Genomic DNA, 22,292 nt, shown 5'->3' on the forward strand with positions numbered 1-22,292 from the left:
TTGATTTTTTTTCCTGTAAGACCCATTTATACTTCTAGCCATCAGAACTATTAAGATAATAGATTTGCATTGTCTAAAGCCACCAAGATTGTGGTAATTCGTGCTAGCATCAATAGAAAACCAGTATGACCTCCAATTTACAGATGTGAAAGCCAAGGCTTAAGAAAGTGTAATTCACTTGCCCCAATTTTCATAGTTAGTGTGCAGCAGAGCTAGTATTCAGATCATGTTGGCCTAACTCCAGAGTTTGCTCACTTCTCGCTCCATGCCCTCATCAATACTATAGGCATTTGTTCTGGTGAGAAGATGATTCCTGGGGGCGGGGGAGAGGAGAGAGTATCTCATGGAACTTCAGTGACATAACATTAAAGAATTGGCCGGATTTCAATAAGTAAATAGGGACAAAAAGTTTTCCAAATAAAATTTCAGGACTTATGGAGGCAGGCAGAGCTCGTTATTATAGTACTTTTTAAAATTGCAGTATAATTAACATGCAGTGTTATATTAATTTCAGGTGTATAATATACTGATTCAATAATTCTGTATATTACTTCATGCTCATCATAATAAGTATACTTTTAATCCTCTTTGCCTATTTCACCAATTCTCCTACCCACCCTCCCCTCTGGTAACCGTCTGTTTGTTCTCTATAGTTAAGGGTTTTTTTTGGGGGGGGTGTCTTTTTTCTTTTTTTTTCCCTTAAATCCACATATGAGTGAGATAATATATTTGTCTTTCTCTGACTGACATTTCATTTAGCATTATACTCTCTAGATCCATCCATGTTGTTGCAAATGGCAAGTTTTCATTCTTTTTTATGGTTGAGTAATATTCCACTGTACATATATACCACAACTTCTTTATACATTCACCTATCAATGAACACTTGAGTTGCTTCCTTATTTTGGAAGTTGTAAATAATGCTACAATAAAGGTAGGGGTGTGTATATGTTTTTGAATTAGTGTTTTCCTATTCTTTGGGTAAATACCCAGTAGTAGATTTGGTAATTCTATTTTTAATGTGTTGAGGAACCTCCATAGCCTCCATACTGTTTTCCATAGTGCCCACACCAGTTTGTATTCCCACCAACAGTGTGCAAGGGTTCCTTTTTCTCCAAATCCCTGCCAACAGTTGTTGTTTCTTGTTTTTTATTTTAGCCATTCTGACAGGTAAGAGGTGATATCTCATTGTGGTTTTGATTTGCATTTCTCTGATGATTAGTGATGTTGAGCATCTTTTCATGTATCTGTAGGCCATCTGTATGTCTGAAGGAATGTCTGTTCATGTCTTCTACCCATTTTTAAATTAGATTATTTGTTTTGGGTTTTTTGTTTGGGGGGGTGGTAAGTTGTATAAGTTCTTTATATATTCTGGATACTAACCCTTTGTTGGTTATGTCATTTGCAAGTATCTTCTCCCATTCAGCATGTTGCCTGTTAGTTTTGCTGATTGTTTCCTTCACTGTGCAAAAGCTTTTTATTGTGATACAGTCCCAATAGTTTATTTTTGCTTTTATTTCCCTTGCTTCAGGAGATATATCTCATAAAAACAATACTGCTATAGCAGATGTCAGAAAAATTACTGTCTCTGCTCTTTTCTAGGATTTTTATGGGTTCAGATCTCACATTTCAAATTCATCTTTGTGTGTTTGTGCATGGTGTTAGAAAGTGGTCCTATTTCATTCTTTACATGTGTCTGTCCTTAACACCATTTGTGGAAGAGCTTGTGTTTTTCCCATTGCATAGTCTTGCCTTCTTTGTCGAAGTTTAATTGGCCATGTAATTGTCAGTTTATTTGGGGGCTCTTTCTGTTCTATTGATATATGTGTCTGTTTTTGTGCCATATTATTTTGCTTACTACAGATTTACAATTTATCTTGAAATCTGGGATTGTCATAACTCCAGTTTTGTTCTTTTTTAAGATTGCTTTGGCTATTCAAGGTTTTTTGTGTTCCAATACAAATTTTAAGATTATTTGTTCTAGTTCTGTGAAAAATGTTGTCGGTATTTTGATAAAGATTGCGTTAAATCCATAGATTGCTTTGGGTGGTATGGACATTTTAAAAATATTTGTTCTTTCAATCTGGGACATGGAATATCTTTCCATTTATTTGTGTTGTCTTCAATTTCTTTCATAAATATTTTATAGTTATCAGAGTATAGGTCTCTCACTTTCTTGGTTGTTTATTCCTAGGTATTTTATTTCATTTGGTATAATTGTAAAAGGAACTGTTTACTTAATTTTTCTTTTTGCTACTTCATATAGAAATGCAACAGATACTGATTTTCTATCCTGTATATTGATTTTGTATGTTAAAGCCATTGTTTCCTTATTGAATTTCTGTCTGTATGATCTATCCATTGATGTAAGTGGGGTGTTGATATCCCCTATTATTGCTATATTATTGTCAATTTCTCTCTTATGTATTTAATATTTGCTTTATATGTTTAATATTTGCTTTATGTATTTAGTTTCATATCAGGTGCATAGATATTTATAATCATTATATCCTCTTATCAGATTGATCCTTTTATCATTATGTAACGGCGTTCTTTGTCTCTTGTGACAGTCTTTGTTTTAAAGTGTATTTTATTTAATATTATTGCTACCCTGATTTTTTTTACACTTCCATTTGCATATTATATGTTTTTTCCCTTTCTACGTTTAGTCTATATGTGTCTGTAGGTCTGAAGTGAATCTCTTGTAGGCAGCATGTAGATATGTCTTGGTTTGTTTTTTTTTTAATTCATTCAGTGACTATACCATTTGATTAGATCATTTAGACTATATACATTTCTTTTTATGTTTTAAATATTTTACTTACATATTTGAGGGAGACTGAGAGAGATCACAGAGGGAGAGGGAGAAGCAGACTTGCCACTGAGCAGGGAGCCTGATGTGGAGCTTGATCCCAGGATCCTGGGATCATATCCTGAGCAGAAGGCAGATGCTTAACCGACTGAGCCACCCATGTGCCCCTAGACTAATTACATTTCAAGTAATTATTAATCGGTAAGTACTTATTGCCATTTTGTTTTTGTTTTTTGGTTGTTTTTATAGAACTTCTCTATTCTTCTCTTAATCCTATCCCTTGTGACTGATGATTTCCTTTAGTATTATACTTGGATTCCTTTCTTTTTTTATTTTATTTTTTATCTGTTGTGTTTTTGTTGTGCGGTTACCATGTGGTTCGCTGCTAAATGTATAGACTGTATAGCAATCGGTATTAAGTTGATGGTTACTTAAGTTTGAACACATTCTAAGAGCACAACATTTTTAGTCTCTCCCTCCTCATTTTATGTATGTTGTGAGATTTTACATCTTTTTATTTTGTAAGTCCTTTCACTTATTTTTTAGCTATGATCGATTCTACTACTTCCCTCTTCAACATTCATTCTAGCTTTATAAGTGATTGATCTGCCACCTTTATTGTATATTCACTTGTGAAATTTTTTCATTTCATATTTTTCTTCTAATTATGACCTATTCTTTTCCCCTTTTTTCTTTACCCCTTCACATTTCTTATAAGGCTGGTTTAAGGGTAATGAGCTCCTAGTTTTTGTTGGTCTGGAAACTCTATCACTTCTTCAATTCTGAGTGATAACCTTGCCAGGTAAAGTGTTTAGTCAACAACACTTTGAATTTTTTTTCTTTCAACACTTTGAATATATCATGCCACTTTTCTAGCTTGCAAAATTTCTGCTGAAAAATCAACTGATAGTCTTATAGGTTTTCCCTTGCAGTTAACTTTTTTTTCTTTCTTGCTGCTTTTAAAATTCATTACCATGTCATAGTCTCTCCTGTCATTCTCTGTGCGGTCCCTCTATCCTTTGTTGTACAGAAGCTTCTTAGTCAGCCCTCAGCTCTCCAGGAGAATTTGCTCTACATGTAGGTGTGGATTCAGTGTGTCTGGGGAGGAGGTGAGTTCAAGGCTTCCTATGTCTCCATTTTGAATCTATGTGTATATTTTAAATGCACTGGAACATTTACTCTGTGAAGATGGAGTTTGTTTGTGTAGTTTACTGCTGATTCTCATTTCTAGAATAGTTTTGGCATCTAATAGTCACTCAATAAAAGTTTAATAACTGTTCTCAAAGCAAATGGAGCCACTGCACAATGACTTAGAATAATTATTTTAATGGTGATTTGGGGGGCGCCTGGGTGGCACAGCGGTTAAGCGTCTGCCTTCGGCTCAGGGCGTGATCCCGGCCATCTGGGATCGAGCCCCACATCAGGCTCCTCCGCTATGAGCCTGCTTCTTCCTCTCCCTCTCCGCCTGCTTGTGTTCCCTCTCTCGCTGGCTGTCTCTATCTCTGTCAAATAAAAAAAAAAAAAAAAAAAAAATCTTTAATGGTGATTTGGAATTACTATTAACGTAATGAAATAGTCATGTATTAAGGGGCTGGAATATAGGAGTTTCCTCCTATATTAAATGATGACAGATTGCAATTTTTAATCTTTTTTAATAAATTGAGATATAATTGGCAGATAACATTCCTTTCAGGTATACAACATAATGACTCAATGTTTGTATATTTTGTAAAATGATCACCATAAGTCCAGTTAACATCTATTATAACACATAATTACAATTTTTCTTGTGATGAGAACTTAATACCTAAATTATCTACTTTCTTAGCATCTTTCAAACCATCTTTCTGTATAGTATTATTATTTCTTTAATAAATGGAATTTCATCTGTTTGTTTTGTTTGATCCTTTTCTAGATTGTTAGATATCAATGCTTGATGTTCTCAGAGCATCTTTCTGGCAATGTAAATAATGCTTTTTTTTTTTTTTTTTGCTTTAAAATCTCTTCTCACAGAAGCCTTAATAGTAGGAACTGTGTTCTTTCATTCTCTTTTATCCCCAGTGCCAACCCCAGTACCTAGACTGTAGTAGGCAATTCATAAATATAATCAAATCAATGAACGTCAAGTGTATCTTGGGAGAACAAAGACGACCAGCATCAGTCTTCTTACTTTCATTTAGGGAAATCATTTGATATTTTCTCTGTTTTAGCAATTTCATATCCTTTTTTAAAAAGGTATGCATGTTTTTTTTTAATTTGTAGATTCTATGCCTCTGAAAGAAGTGGGGGAACTTCTTTTTTTCTATGTTTCTATAAGCAAAAGAAGCTATTTAAAAACATTTCTGAATATGACTAGAATAAAAAGGAATTAGATTTATAGTAATTCTCTTTAGAATTGACACACATTAGGGGCGCCTGGGTGGCACAGCAGTTAAGCGTCTGCCTTCGGCTCAGGGCATGATCCCGGCGATCTGGGATCGAGCCCCACATCAGGCTCTTCTGCTATGAGCCTGCTTCTTCCTCTCCCACTCCCCCTGCTTGTGTTCCCTCTCTAACTGGCTGTCTCTATCTCTGTCTAATAAACACATAAAAAATCTTTAAAAAAAAAAAAAGAATGGACTCACATTAAATTACACATAATCCTTTTTGATCAAATGCAACTTATAGAAAGAATAATTACTAGATATATAGCCAATGAGAAGACATTGTCTTCTCAACCCATAAAATGGTATATTTCTTTACTGACAAGGGTTTCAATTTGGTACAATTCTTTTCCACAAAAATGGAAATCTGTGCATAAAATTATATTGATGAATTAGGTAATTTAAAAATATCCCATTTTAAACACATTTTTAAACATTGTTGCTACATAAATCAATCATATTGAAATATCTCTGTCCTCACAGGCTTATTCCAGAAAACTTACACTTAAGAAATCACATCTATATACAATGATCAGTATACCATAACACTAACATATTATGCCTAATGGAAAATAAATTATCAATAAATTAAAACGAAGTTATTTGAATCAAAAAGATAAATAGCCATTTTTTCCAGAAAAAATTAAAAACCTGGATTTCCATGCAAAATATATAATCTCAAGTCCAAACTTTAAAAATTTTGAGTCAGATTTGGTATTTGATTCTTTTTGAGAGAATTTCTCATTTTATTTATTTCTTTAATACAAAAATTGTATTTACTTAGAAGCACTCGGAGTGCCAACAAAACAGCTGCAACTTATTTTTTTTTTTTTTGCAATTACGCAGTGTTATTCAGTTAACAGAAGAACAATCATTTCATGTAAGCTGCATCAGAGACAGCTGAAGATGGAACAACTACCATCCCTTATGTAACTAATTTGTGCTGTACACTGACAAGACCTGCTTTAAGTCTCCACACCAATGCACAACCTCCACACTGTACCAGGCGAGGTTGGTGGCCATTCAAAACACCACCAGGACAGGGCTGTCTAAGGACACATTTGGCTGTATATTAACTCTACAAAAAAAAAAAAAAAAAGAGAGATTCTGTAGAGTTTAAAAACAAATCTTTCACAGCCTCGCACTTCAATTTTTTTCTTTAAAAGGAGTGAGCTGTGTACCGAGGGGTTAAATGCTTTATAGACAAAAGAAAAACTGCATTAGAACCAACTTATTCATCCTCCTCCTCTTCTTCTTTATCTTCCTCATCATCCTCTTCATCTTTCTTCTCTTCCTCTTCCTTCTTGTCCTTGCTTTTGTCAGCCTTGATGACTCCCTTTTTTGCCACATCAGGTTTTCCTTTGGCTCAGTATGAGCGATATCCTTTTCATATTTTTCCTTCAACCCAGCAGCCTTCTAGTCATAATGCTGCTTGTCATCCATAGCAATGTTATTCCACATTTCTCCCAGTTTCTTTGCAATATCACCAATAGATAGGCTGGAATATTCTCCTGTGATTTGGGGGTAATACTCAGAACAAAACAAAATGGCTGAAGGAGGCCTCTTGGGTGCACTGGGACCCTTAAACTTTTTTTTTCGTTTTCCCTGTAGGGGGGATATAAGTTTTCATTCCTCTTTCATAACCGGTCTTGTCCACCTTTATCATGTCTTCCAATTTTCTTTTATCTTTAGCAAACATGGTCTTCCACTTCTCTGAGCACTTCTTAGAAAACTCTGAGAAGCTGACTGAAGCATCTGGGTGCTTCTTCTTGTGCTCCTGTCAGCAAGTTTGCACAAAGAATGCATAGGATGACATTTTGCCTCTCAGCTTCTTAGGATCTCTTTTGCCCACGTTTAATTATTTTCCTCTGTCAGGCACAAAGTCACCCAGTGCCATCTGGCTCTCGCTTGCTCTGTTACTGTCTCTGTGGAGCTCAGTACACTGCAATGGCTGGGAGAGTGGGAGCCAGACGCAGCCTCCTCACTCTCTTCACTCTTGAGAATTGCTCGTTGAAAAATTTTAATTAAATTACCTTCATAATGAATAAAACCAAAAAACTATGATCTTGTTCTTTGTTTTTTCTTTTATTTCACCAGTTACTCTGGCTGGTTTTCTAGAAGGCAAGTGTTTTTATTATTTTTTAAGTAGAATGTAGTTCTAACTTGGACATTTCAGAAGCATCTATTCCATATCAAACTAATTAATAGCTCATGATGAAAAAGTACTGCCATATAACTGCATGTTGTACCCTGAACTATACACAGGGATTATTGAATCAGTTAAATAACATGTGCAATCTAGGAATTGTTTCCTTTAGTTCTCAATAAGAGCAAAGAGCTAGCTTAAACACGGTCCCAATACAGAATTTATTCAAATCATATTGTGGGAATCTAATTGAAGCCAAGGAAAAATTACATCTTTTTGCTCTGGTTGTGGGAGCTTCTGATCTCAACAGTAGGACTTTTTGAACTTCCAGCAAGAACTCTGCTGACATGTGTCAGCTCTCAACTCTCAGCCTCTCCTTCTCAGATGAAGTTCTTAATCATGTGCACATGTGTGTGAATGTATGAGAGAGAGAGAGAGAGAGAGAGAGAGAGAGAGAGAGAGAGAGAGATGGAGTTTTGAATGGTCCAAAGTATTTGAATGTCCACATCTCATCTTGTCATCTCTTTTCTTGAAGTAGAATTGGAGAAGGAAAACACAGTGACCAGGTAATAACAGCTAGCATTTGTTGACAGCTGTGTACTAGGCACTGTTCTAAGCACTTTCTATGTGTTATCTTGTGTAAGCCTCTCAATGATCTAGAATCTCTTTACTATTATACTATTTTACATATAAAGAAACTGAAACAGGGGCACCTGGATGGCTCAGCTGGTTAAGCATCCAACTCTTGATTTCGGCTCAGGTCATGATCTCAGGGTTGTAGGATTGAGCCCTGTGTGGGGCTCCATGCTGGGCATGGAGCCTGCTCGGGATTCTTCTCTCCTCCCTCTGCCCCTCCCTGCCTCTGCTTGCACACTCTTTCTCTCTCTAAAAAACAAACAAATACAAAACTGAAACACAGATGCAGTAGGCAAAATGCCCAAAATTACACAGTTTTTAAGTGATGGAGCTTGTAATGAAGACTGTCTCCAGAGACCATGTACTAACCACTATACTCTGCTGAATATAATTTGGGGCCTCAGTTGGCACAAGAGGTGGGCCAAGCATATTCCACAATAAGTGTTTATTCAAATGTCCTTTGTTGCTCAGGAAGCTGAAAAAATAATCAAAACTTCAGGTTCACATAACCCTTAATTTGAATCTGTGATGATCTTAATGATTTCCAATAATTGTGCGTATCAGATAATGCGGGGTTAATATCCTCATTTTACAAATGAAGGAACTGAGAATCAGAATGACTGTGTGATCAAAAATGGCCAAGAGATTAATACACAATGGAATTTAGACTCTGATGCTCAGGATCCCTTTAAGACAGATCTTTCTACGGTTTATTCCACTAGTAGGTCAACATGACATATCCACCTGCTAGAAAACACTCAAGCGCTTGACCTGAGCTATTCTTTCCAAATGTCTGTGTATTTTTTTTCTTTTGACAAGTACTGCTGTAGTTTATTTACAAAATTAGAAAAGAAATTTCAAATGTATAAAAGAATAAGCACTTGATAAACTAACATGAAACTTTTTCTGAGATTGCTTGATATGAATTCATGTACATTCAATCAGAAAGCTTCAGTCTGAAAAATACACAAAAATTCATTTTATTTATTTATTTTTAAAGATTTTATTTTTTTATTTGACAGAGAGAGACAGCCAGCGAGAGAGGGAACACAAGCAGGGGGAGTGGGAGAGGAAGAAGCAGGCTTCCAGTGGAGGAGCCTGATGCGGGGCTCGATCCCATAACGCCAGGATCATGCCCTGAGCGGAAGGCAGACGCTCAACGACTGAGCCACCCAGGCGCCCCCACAAAAATTCACTTTTAGATAAAAGTATGAAGAAACAAAAACCTCATAATGTTGCCCTGGGTCTGATATACTCATTAATCCCAGCTGAAATGTTAGTTTCCTGTCAAATAGACCAGACCACATTCCCCAGGACAGTCTGTAAGGAGTGAAAGTGGAGGCCAAATCTTACTGTGAGCGTTGGAAAGATGGCATAAGTCTAACTGAAGCTGAATGACCATAAGATGAGGGAGGAAGTATAAGGTGAAAGAAGTGGGAAAGACATTCATTGCACTACACAGTGTTTGTCTCAGATTAGAACTCAGAGATGAGTTACTGTGCTCTTCTGAGCCCTAAAGAAGAAAGGTCCATAGAAAGAACAAGCAGAGACTTCTTTCACTAATAACAGTCCAGTTGTGGGTCACAGGCAGCACAACTTTTTAAAATTTATCCTTTGTTGCAAGGACATAGAGGTTGACAAGGGGATGTTCTCCCCATTTATACTGGACACAGCTTATCTTTGGAGAATCTTATGTTGTAAGAGAATATACACCTGATGGATCAAAGAAGCTGTATGTCAGTAACAGCTGGGGTCATCACTGGAGTGGTGAAGGCAGTAGCAGGAGACCATGTCCCGGAAAGCACAAAGTGAGGAGACTGAGGCAGATGCTCAGCCCTGCCGTGTGGCACTCCTAGGATTGCTTTGGGTCTGAAGTCCTGGCTTAATATATGAGATCACAAGCCTCTTCAGTATCAATTTTATATATAGGCATTTTCACTTTATAGATTATCATCTTGTTTTCTCTCAAACCCCTCTAGAAGTTTTACAATTAATATTAAGTAATATATCCCACTCATTCATAAGAAATGTCATGGTACCTAACCAGTGAAGAATAGCATTTAGGGATTTTATAGCTGTATGAGTCTGGTATGTGACATGTATCATTGGGGATGCTTGTGGCAAAAACAGCCCAAATATGGTCTCTAAGTTATATTTGAAGGAGCAGTTCTCCAGCCAATCCCCATTCTTAACTTTTCATGCACCATATGGTCCTAAAATTATATGATTAAATATAGGAAAATGAAACATTGGTTCTGAAGTGGGAATCTTGACAGTTATCTTTCTTATTGCAATCATTGCAATTTCAGATTAACTATACAGTTAATAATGTCTTTGTGGAGAAGAAAGGATTCTCGGAGAAGGGCTCTTGTGAAGGTTACATGTATTATTTTTTAATGCTTGTCAGCTCTTCAGAGCTCTCCTGGCAACGACCGTAATATAAAATATGGATTTCACAAACAAAAGCAGAAGCTCAAACTCATTATTTTTTTTCTTTTTGTATTAGTTCTGCCAAGTCCTTGATGCCTGAAATAGGGAAAAAAAAAACCCAAAAAACAAAAAAACCCTTTTTTTTTCTTGTAAAAGCTATCAGATCAGTCCATCCACTTGAAGACTATTATTACTCCATGAAAAGTTTCTTCATACAATGAGAGGTGAAACTAATGTCAGATCGTAATTTTAAATCATTGTAAGTAGGTTGGTGGTGCTGAAGAATGGAAGAATAAAAGGTTAGAAAAGGTTAGATGCTTTAGAATTTTGTTCCTTAACCTGTTGCTTAAAAAAAAAAAATGAATACATCACTCCCTTTATTTCTAATTTTCTTCTTCCATTAAGATTCCAACCAACTATCCAGCCATCCATTCTTACTTTCTACAAACATTATCTTCTACATGCTACCCCCACCCTGGAGGCTACAAAAGAAAAGAAATAAACACTTAACTACAAGGAGCTCCAAATCTGGTGGTAGGGCAGACAGATAGGCATAAGTAATAGAAGGATAATGTGATCATTTCTAAGATGACTAAAGTCCTATCCCAACCTGGAAGAGCCATAAAGAAGACCTTGAGGTGGAGGCAAATTTTACTATAAAATAATGAAGAAGCCACAGAAGTTTATCTTAATCCAAAGACACTTAAGTGTTTAAAATAGTATAGACATTCAAAGTGAATATTAAGAGAGTTGTCAAAAATGAATAAAATAAATAAAAATGTTAAGATAAACCAAAAACACAGAAAGATTTCCTCAGGTCTTTCAATAATGCCATGTTTGAGATTATTATCATGAAATAAATCTTCCCATACCCTACATTATGATCATTTAATTAGATAGAATGGTCATTAACATTCATAATTTTATTTTATTATTTTTTTATTACTTTCAGAGGTAGAATTTAGTGGTTCATCGGTTGCATATAACACCCAGTGCTCATTATATCAAGTGTCCTCCTTACTGCCCGTCACTCAGTTTCCCCATTCCCCCACCCACTTCTCCAGCAACTCTCAGTTTGTTACCTATAGTTAAGAGTCTTATGCTTTGCCTCCCTCTCAATTTTCACCTTATATTATTTTTCCTTCCTTTCCCTATGTTCATCTTTTTTGTATCTTAAATTCCACATATGAGTGAAATCCTATGGTATTTGTCTTTCTCTGACTGACTTATTTCGCTTAGCATAATACCCTCTAATTCCATCCATGTCATTGCAAATGGCAAGATTTCATTCTTGTTGGTGGCTGAGTAATATTCCATTGTGTATATATACTACATCTTTTTTATCCATTCATCTGTCAATGGAACATTCATAATTTTAAAGGAGGACTTCACTGGCATTCTTTTAATAAACATTTAATGAGTGCCAAAAATATCATTTTGGCAATTAACATGATGGGAGCTTCATGAATTGTTTCAGAGAGAAAAAAAAAATCCTTCCTTGGTAATTAAATTTAAAGTATAGAAAACTCACGTAACTTTTGTCATGAAGATGACAGCGCCTAAAGATCGAATTGAATCCTTCTGTATTTTTTATTTACTAGGCCTAAATAATATTTTACCCCAAACCTTGTTGCTGTGGAAGTAGGATATTTAAGCATTTAGGTCTTTATAGACTCCTGAACTAAGTGCGCTTTAGCCTGGCCAATGTGCCTCTTATTTTTTCAACTTAATATTATTCACCATAGTGTATTCAGTAGTATAAAGATATAAATCTACTTGAGGGTAGCAAAAGTGGCTATCATTGTTTAGCACATTTTTGTATAACATAAAATAAACATGGTGATCACAAACTTATAAGCCTGAATCAAGAGCCTATGGATAAGCCTGATGTATTTCCCAATGTGTCTATGTTGTACTATTTTTTAATTGTCTTTAGGGGTGATGGGGCCAGAGAATAGCCCTATGAGCTAGGTTGGTATGGTCTTTCCCTAAGAGATTTGATGGTTGCTACTGTCACTCATCCTGGACAAAGAAGCCACTAGGTTGACTGAAGTTTTTTGTTTTTTATTTTTTGGGTTTTTTTGGTTGTTGTGTTTTTTTGTTTGTTTTGTTTTTTGTTTTTAAAGCTTGGGGGGGGAAAGCTTACTCTCTGGGTCTGGGTAGAAACGAGATGGAGAACAGAAAGGAAATCTTCCAGATTTTATGTGATTCTAGTTGTCAAGGGAGGGATAGTGTGATCTTCACCAAACTATAGAGTTCATATAAACCAAAGAGGTGCCAGAATATGTCTGGCCTTGACAGTAGTTTTCAGGTAGCTTATTATAGTCCCCTTTTATTATTTATTCACCTTCAGCCTTGTATAAGTCAACTTTGGTTTCAATTTGGCTATGGAAAATTGCAGATGGGAAAATTCCTGTGTACCGAGTTTCTGTCCTAGACACTAGCTGGAGGCAGCGTGGCAGTCATGGTTGGAGAGAGTGGACAGACCACCTCATCAGACATATCAGAAGGTGAGCTTAGGTCCTGTGGCAAGACGTGGAGAATGCAATGAAATGATGTAAGAGAACTTCATCTTGAACACAACTGAGACCCTAGAAATACTTGTTAAAATGTCCAGGAGATACCTTGGATTTGAGCTATGTTGAATTTAGTCCATTTGGCTCAGCTATTATAATTCTGTAGTAAAAATGAAGTGCTGTGATATTTTGTAATCCCAGGTGAGAGAGGCCTAGGGTATATAGTTCCTCAATTTCTGTGTTTTTTTTTTTTTTTCTTGGTAAGTTTTTACACCAACAACAATAGAGGTGCCATTTATATTATAGCTTATTCAAATGATGCCCTCTGAATTTGTGCACAGTACTCTGCATAGATCTGTTCAGTGACCCTGTCAAGCAGCAGTTTTTGGTTTTCAGCTTTAATTGCATCAATTCTTTATATGCAGAAGTTGATTTAAGGCACCATATATCTTATCTTTACTGTTCTTGGGAACCGTCTGAATTCTCTTGCTTAGATTTCTCTTTCTACTATTGACAATCTGTCTTCACAGCCATATAGAGCTGTTACAAATACAAATCACTTTTTTAAAAAAAGCATCATTGCCATACACAATTCAAATTAAGCCTAAGATTTGCCAGTGTTTCTATTTCATAGGAAATTTTATTTTTATGTCTGTTTTCCATTTTCCATCTTTTTGGTATGTTTTGATGGCCCTGAAATGCCTAAAGAAGTAGGTAAATATATTTTTCTGACTTTGCTTATCGATTAAAAAGAAAACAGTATAAAGTTGTATACATTTCACAGTTCTATAGAAGGGCTCACAAACATTTTATCAGGTCTGAAAATTTGTCCCTGGGTATGTGGGAACTGTCTTGGAGAAACTGCCTTCACTCAAATTTGGAATGCGCTATTATATTTAAAATTAAACTTTTTTTCTTTATTATCAGTAAATATAGTTGGCTTTATGATTCACAATTTCTTTGGAAATGTAGTTCCACAATTGCATGGGAAAGGGAGTTGGTTCCCCTGGCCTTTATATCAAATTGCTTTGGTTTTAAACGGGTGGTGATTTTGTGTCTATGTGTGACCCTTATGCCCATCTGTTTAGGTTAATGATACAGTCCACCTTCTGAGTGTGCGAGAGGAAGCTGGTGATTGAGAATTCGATTTTGGATTTTCTTTTGCCAAAGCTTTCTTTCATTTAAACTTGTGGAATTTTTTGTTTAACTCTCTCCCCTTCCTTATCCTCTATTCCTACCCTTTCTGTTTCCCTGGATTTTCTTAGTGTTTAAGCCAATAATTATGCATGTTCATGGTATAAACATTCTACTGAGGAGTTAGGCATCCAAATGAAAGCTGGGTGGTGTTTATATCTTTTGCTTCGTCAGGGTAGCTTCCAGATGATTGCTCTCTTGACTTTTCTTCCTCTAACATTTCCTTTTTTTTTTTCTCTAATTTACAATTGTTTTGACCTTTTGAAAGTCTAACTCATTTTGCTTTAAAAAAATAAATACTCGCGCCTTTAGGCTTTGAACTGCTTTTAATTGTACCTTTTGATTTTTGCCACTAAATGTTTTTCAATACTCTCCAACTCTAAGTGCCTTTTTAAAAATGCATAATAACCTAATCAAATCTGATTAACCATCAAAATTCTAATTACTATTTTGGCCTCCATTTGGCTCTGGTTTTGCTACTCTCCAACTCTAAAGCACTTTCTAGACACCTCAGAATTTAGAGTCCACTCATTTTCAACCATTCTGTATTTTTTTCTTTGTATCATTGTTTTGAAAAAAGAATTATTATAGTAAGAACACTTAACATGAAATCGACCCTCTTAAATTTTTAAGTGTACAAAACATTGTGGACTGTAGGTACAATGTTGCACAGAAAATCTCTAGAATTTAGTCATCTTGTTTGACTGAAACTTTATTCCCACTGATTATTAACTCCCCTTCTCCCAGCCCCTAGCAACCAACATTCCACTTCTATGAATTTCACTTGCTGGGAAGGTCAGTAATCCGTGTCCTGTGGACAAAAGATGACTCCAAACTTTGCTGTGAAAGAGAGGGGAAGGCAAGAGGGTCAACACTCAGCGGGAAGCCCCTTTGCTCTTCTTTGCTCCTGCTTTTATTGGTCCTTCAGGATAATCACAAATCCTTATCACTGTTTCTCAAGCACGTGATGTGTGACAAGGGGGTCTTACTGAAACTGGGAGGAGCTGTTTACGGGAAGAATACGATATGCTAATTTGCATGTTCTAGGAGTTCTGTTAAACATAGCCATGGGACAATGCCTACATCTCCTAGATCACAGTGCGGCTGCTTGAGCTAGGAAAGTTTCGGGAAGGCAACTCCCCGCGGCATTCCAACGGCAGAGTGGTCACGCAGGCCTCGGCATTCCAAAGGCCTACGCCCTTATCCCGAACCTTCCCTGGCCTCAGCGGCCTCCGTGTTACATTGTAGCAAGCCAGGTATTACGGCTGATTTCATGCTCTACGTTAACCCCAACATTGACTCATATGAATTTCACATAATTTTTATTTATAGGAATTTTATTTCCTACTTACATGAATTTTAGATACTTCATGTAGGTAGAATCATGCAGTACTTTCTGTAACTGCCTTATTTCATGTAGCACAATGTCTTCACAATGCATCCACGCTGTTGCATATTGAAAGATCTCCTTCTCTTCTAAGGCTGAATAGTATTCCATTATCTGTACATACCACATTTTTTTGTATCCATTCGTCTGTTGATAGACATTTGGGTTGTTTCCACCTCTTGGCTATTGGTAACAGTACTGCAGTGAACACAGCAGTGCTAGTATCTGTTTGAAATCTTGATTTCGATTCTTTTGGATAAATACTCCCAAGTGAGTTTGCTGGATCATATTGTAGTTTTGTTTTTAAGTTTTGATGAACCTCCATTTAGTGGCTACACCATTTTTCCTTCCCACCAATAGCAAACAAACACTAAAAAAAAAAAAAAAAAAAAAAAAAAAAAAAAAAAAAAAAAAAAAAAAAAAAAAAAAAAAATTAGGAATAAACTTAACTAAGGAGGTGAAAGACTTGTATATTGAAAACTATAAAATATTAATGAAAGAAATTAAAGACACAGAAAAATGGGAAGACACCCATATTTATGGATTGGAAGACAATGTTATTAAAGTATCCATACCACCCAAAGTGACCTACGGAGTCAGTGCAATCCCTATCAAAACACCAATGGCATTTTTCACAGAAATAGAAAAAAAACAATTCAACCAGTTTATATTCTTATACAATCTACATACATGTGGAAACTAATGATATAACTTTATGAGTGACAAAACTATATAATGAAAATAAAAATGCCTTGCCACTTATTTTGGTAAATTATTCACTCTAGGCAGTTATAAATAGCATTGTTAAAATGAGCCATGGCATTTTCTTCTCCTGGGAATTTTTGAGGCTTTCTTTTGCATGCAATTGAAAGACAGTTGTATTCCTCACAATCCTACATTCCAGATTGCTCTGTCCTTATTAGAAGGAGAGTAAAACTTAATAATGCATTTTCCAACAGCATGAATTCTGAATATAACATGATGGGCAATTGGCAATTTGGTTATCTACTTTCTTTAAAATTGAAATAACAGAATCTCTTGTTTTATGTGAATAAATTGTTTTTGGATGCCATTTCCAGTGTTAAAGTTATATCTTTAATTATAACACAATTAACTTGTACATATACAATTAAATGAATCATTCTATTTCCTTTTTAATTTAAAAATGTGTATAATAAACATGTAACATGAAGTGTAAATGAGATAGAAAATGAAAGATATACAGCAGGTCACCCTTCCAATCCATAAAATAAATACCTTAAAAAATTCACCTTTCGCTCTTAACTGTATTTAAAGAAACAATATTTCTAAAATATCAAATGATTTTTTTCCTTTTTCTCTAATGCCAGCTCTACAACCATCACCTCCTCCCAGCCTTCCCCCAATGCCATTAAAGACATTTATTGCTTTAGGGAAATGCTGGCTCCTGCCTGGACTAAAGTCATCATTTGTTTAGTTGGGAGTATGAGGCTAACCTTTGAGTCTCTAGGGAAACAGTGCTTTTAAAGTCATACTTATTAAGAAAGAAGTCCTCTAAATTTCAAGTTTCCCTTTACTATATTGGGGTCAAAGCTAGTTGCATTGACTCATAGACTCTTATAATAAATAGAGTTATAGACAAAGACAGTCTTAATTTTTGCCTTTTGTTCAGTTGTCACATCCAGTTTAGCACTTATACTTCTCTCCTCTGTGTTTGAAAATGTCCCAGTTTTCAGGCTAGTTTATATATTCACCTTAACTACAAGGGTGGATAAGAAGCATAATGCAAAATAAGTCCCTCTAGAACGTAAATGAAGAATTGAAATGTCTCTACCCTTGAAAAGGAAGAAATAGGGCAGAAAAATAAGAGGTGAGATGTGCGTGCCCCAGTCACTACCTTTTCTAGTGGTAAATTTAATGGGAGAGTATGGTAGATATGCCCAAATAGGTTTAATGGAGGAAACTCCATGTGTGTCTTGGAGTGGGAAATGAGTGCTATTTTGCTGCTTCTTTCCTATATCCTGTATCTTTCCTGTATCTTTCTTATATCCTGTATTTGGAAAGCTTATGTGGTCAGCATGATGCCACATTCCCCCTAGTGCCCTCTGTTAGATTCAGAGTGTCTGAGAGAGTATCCCAGATTCCCTTCTACTTATATATAGTGTAATGGGGGATTCCAAAGTTCTCACAAACCTAGTGATACACTCAGAACTAATGAAATAAACTATTGAGCAGGAGTTGGTCCAGGGTCAGAACAAGGACGTCTTAGAGTCTAAATGAGGGATGACAGGCTTCAGCAGTTGTGACCGGTCACTAGTTCACACAAGAGGCTTAATTAAGATTCTTGCCTGCCATTATGAAAATACAGATCTTTTTCTGGCATCCAACAACACCTTGAGAAGGACAAAAGAAGAGATCTTATACTCATAGGGAGCTTGGTCTTTGATGAGGCAGACATCCTAGCGTTTGAGCTGGTCTTTTTCCTTCACTCTGTGTCTTTATCCTACACAAGCACATACACACGCCCATACAAGTACACATCATTCCTAACATAAATATACTCGGTTTTGACATATAAACACTAGATGTTCGTGGTGTAAAAGATTTTAGAAAATACCTAGTACAACTTGCATTCTTTACTAGGTATGTGTGGATCAATGAAGATGATCTAACGGTAAGTGAAATGCCGAAGGTCACGTGATTGGCAAACATACAGAAAAACAACAAAACTAACACTTTATCCAGGAACGTTTAATAACCAGTGTTCTTTCCCCACACAAAAGAGTTTATTAAAATCCTTTGGTTTTTTTTCATCATTGCAAGTATAGAACTCATTGCTTCATTGTCTTATTTACCTAAAAAATATTTACTCCCACTATTAGTATCACTGTGAATAATTTGGATGGGAAGATGAACAAGACATGCTCCTTACAATTAAGGGATTATAACTTAATGTGAGAATTAGAAATGCCAACAAAAAATATTACACATTATTGTCACCAAAGAAAAGGAGAAATGGACGCATAAATGATTCAAAGTCCAAAATTACTTATCAATTTATTACAGATTATAGTATAACTGGGATGTCATAAACTTTGCTAATTGTTGAGTACAGCTCTAGAGTCGACATTTCTGACTAAAGATTGCTCTTTTTCTGAGTATTCCTCTTCCCAAATATGCCTGAGAATCCCCAGTGATGCTATGATAAATAAACCAAATAAAGATCCTTTGATCTCTCCTAGTGGGGGATACTACTGAGTAAAGCCATTTGTTCCTCTTGGAATGGCTGGGTCAGAAAGGGAGCGTTGAGATGCCCTGTGTAATTAGAGCTGCCCCTGGCTGTCTACCCTTTATTATATTTTCTGCTTTGCTGTACAGTGTCAAAGCCCTGCCGAGGCTGCTGCAGTCTCCCTCGGATGTCTGACCTCTACACCACTGTTTCTTGTTGTCTAGTGCTCTGCCATCTCTCCATGAAAGAGGCCTTCCTGTTTTGCCTAGCTTTTTATAAACAAGGTCTTTTATTTATATTAGAATTTGTATATTTGTATATTTATTCAATCATTCAAGTAATACATCTGAGGCAAGTATTATATGCTAGGCACCCTCCGTCTTAGCAAGAAAGCGTAGAGCAGGTTCGAGTCACTGGGTGACTAAGAACAGCCTGACATTTACATGGATACGAGCTACTTTACAGAGGCGCCTGTCACCAGAATTATTCTTCATGTATAAGGATTTTTCTTAAAGGCCCTGTATTTATTCCTATGTTCTACCACACAGTGTATAAATGAAGGCACCTAGAAATGGGACCAGGAAAATCTTTTTTCTCCAGTCCTTCTATAGTGCTGGGCACAAAGTAGATGCAAAACGTCTATTGAAAAAAGGAATGAAATCTTGCCATTTGCAACAAAATGGATGGACCTTGAGGGTATTGTGTTAAGTAAGTCAGAGAAAAACAAATACGGCATTATTGCACTTATAAGTGGGATCTAAAAAACAAGATAGACCCCCAAACAACACAAACCTCCTGTCCCAGGCTCATAGATACAGAGAACAGAGTGGTTGTTGCCAGAGGGGAGCAGAGTAGGGGGGTACAAAATAGGTGAAGGGGATCAAGAGGTATAAACTTACAATTTTAAAATAAATAAGTGATAGAGATGTAATATCCGGGACAGGGAACATAGCCGATAATATTGTACAAACATGTGGTGACAGATGGCAACTAGATATACTGTGGTGGTCAGTCACAATATACCACTGTCAAACCACTGTGTTTTATACATGAAACTAATCGAATATTGTATATTAATTATACTTCGATTTTTAAAAGAACCAAAAGAGAAGAATAAGATAAATAATTTCTCTACATCTGTGTTTACAGTTAGAAAATCACTCTTAGAAAAATACATCCAGGTGGCAGGTGGGAAATGGAATTTTATTATGTACCAGGCTATTACAATCTTAATTTATTTTCAGTTAAAATAGGCTGTTTTATATATGAGCTAGAATATTTTTTTATAGAAGACCACAGTTAGCTTCTCTAATACTTCTGAAATTAGATGTCATTCAGAGTGTAGACATTGCAGGTTTGGAAGGGATAATGCCTACACACTATAAATTACATTGCACATGCTGAAGGGTCTAGGGCAGCAATGCCAAGATCAAACACAGGAATAGTTTTTGGCAGCAAAATGTATGACTATTCACGCTAAGTAAAAAATGAAGATAATAAAAGGTCTCATGTCAAATCAAATTAGGTTTTATTGCCAAAAGATAAAGGATACTTCAGGTTTTATTATGAAGTGAATTACAAATCTCTCTTTTGCAGCAGACCCTGGCCGAGAGCTTATGCGAAGGATATAATAGGAAAACATGTTTGTGACCCTGCGGGCTTCAGCGTAAACGTGAGAGCACAGGGCCGGAACGCCAGCTTACCCAGCAGTTGAGAACGCCAACTCGCTCAGGGTGGACCCGGCCCTCAGATAACGAGTGGCCAGGAACGCCTGGTCCGCTAAAGGGCAGAACGCCGCCCCAACCGAAACTTGATTGCTCTTGACAATAGCCCGCGGGGTCCATAGAAACATGTTTAAGAATAGACCTCACTTGCTGAACGTTACATTGTCTAATCCCGTGACCTTCCCCCATGATGTACGACTATTCACTAGGATGTAATACGGGTCATCCCCTTGATTGTCTTTGATTCCTTATTGCCAGTAAATATGCGAGGTAGCAGCTGTTCGGGGCGATCACACTCTTGGAGGTGGCGTGCCTGGCGGTCATCCCCTGCACCCACGCTCTCTTTCGCAAGCTAACCTGTCTGTGCCTCGTCCTTCTCCCAAATCAACGCTGACGCTCCGAGGGGCGGTGTCGCAGCACTCTTTGTTTTCAGAATTTTGGGATTTGGGAAAGGCAAATAAGAAATCACAGATCTCTGTTGTTGTATTTATTAATCTCTGAAGATAATTAGGATTACTAGAACTTTATCCTGACCTCCAGATTAATCAGACCCAGGTAGCTTTGGCCAGCCTGGGTAATATTTATGGCAGCTGACACACACACAGATTAGTAAACAGAGGTGGGTAAATATTCACAAGTACTTCTTTCTTGCCTAATTCCTAAAACAAAATTGTTTCAGTTTTACTCCCTCATTGCTAGCTGCTCCTTCATATTTTCCTTGGTTATTGCCTCATCTTTTTGACTGCTGAATTTTGAAAAGCTACTATATTTGAATATTTATCTTCTTGGAATGCACTTACTCCATTGATAATCAGTCCCATCTGGTTTTAGGGCTTTAAAGTCATACAAATGATTTTTAATCTATTCTACATCTAAGACATCTCTGAACTGTAGACTCATTAATATACCACTGTCTTCTAAATATCTCCACTTAAGCTTAAGACACAAAACAGAAGAACATGGTAGGGGATAGAGAACGAACTGAGGGCTGATGGAGGAGAGGTGGATGGGGGGATGGGTTAAATGGGTGATGGGTACTGAGTGTACTTGTGATGAGACTGGGTGTTGTATGTAAGTGATGAATCACTAAATTCTACACCTGAAACTAATATTACACTGTATATTAACTAACTGGAATTTAAACAAAAACTTGAAACTACAAAAAGGCAAGGGGGGCACAAAAAAGAAAATAACCTTCCTGTTAAATAAATAAATATCTCCACTTAAATGATTAATGAGTATTTTCAAACAAAACATGTCCAAAACTCAACTTCTTATTATCCTATAAATCCTATTCCTTATTGTAGTCTTCCAAAAAGTTTTCATCCAGCTGTGCTGGATACAAATAGTTGCTCCGTTGTTTTAACTACCATATTATTCATACATCTGTAACAGCCTTTGTCACCTTAAGCCATAATTTATTTGCATCTTTCCCCCACTAGGCTCTGCTCTTCTTCTTAATTTTGTTGACATTAGTTGAGATAGATGGTTTGGTTAGCAAAACATAATTCTTTTTTTTAATTACTATTTTTATTAAATCAACTCTTGAATACATTTCTAAAGTATAATTAACATACAGGGTTTTATTAGTTTCATGTGTACAACATGATTCAACAGTTCCGTAGATTACTCAATGCTCATCACTGTGAGAGCACTCAATTCCTTTTCAAGCCATGATTATAACAGTGGCATGCTATAACATCATTACTGTCAAGATTACAAGATTTATAGTCATTTAAAATAATCATCTTAATATATATTACATTATATTATATTATTATACTTGCCATCAATAAAACCATATTCTTACATGAGT

General features: G+C 36.2%; 1 pseudogene; it reads right to left on the reverse strand.

Annotated features, from left to right (window-relative positions):
- Positions 1–6,309: 6,309 nt before the first annotated feature.
- On the reverse strand, positions 6,310–7,090 carry LOC103672772 (annotated as a pseudogene).
- Positions 7,091–22,292: the final 15,202 nt, after the last annotated feature.

The sequence above is a fragment of the Ursus maritimus genome, unplaced genomic scaffold (genome assembly GCF_017311325.1).
Source record: "Ursus maritimus isolate PB19 unplaced genomic scaffold, ASM1731132v1 scaffold_8, whole genome shotgun sequence".
In the NCBI taxonomy this organism is placed as follows: domain Eukaryota; kingdom Metazoa; phylum Chordata; class Mammalia; order Carnivora; family Ursidae; genus Ursus; species Ursus maritimus.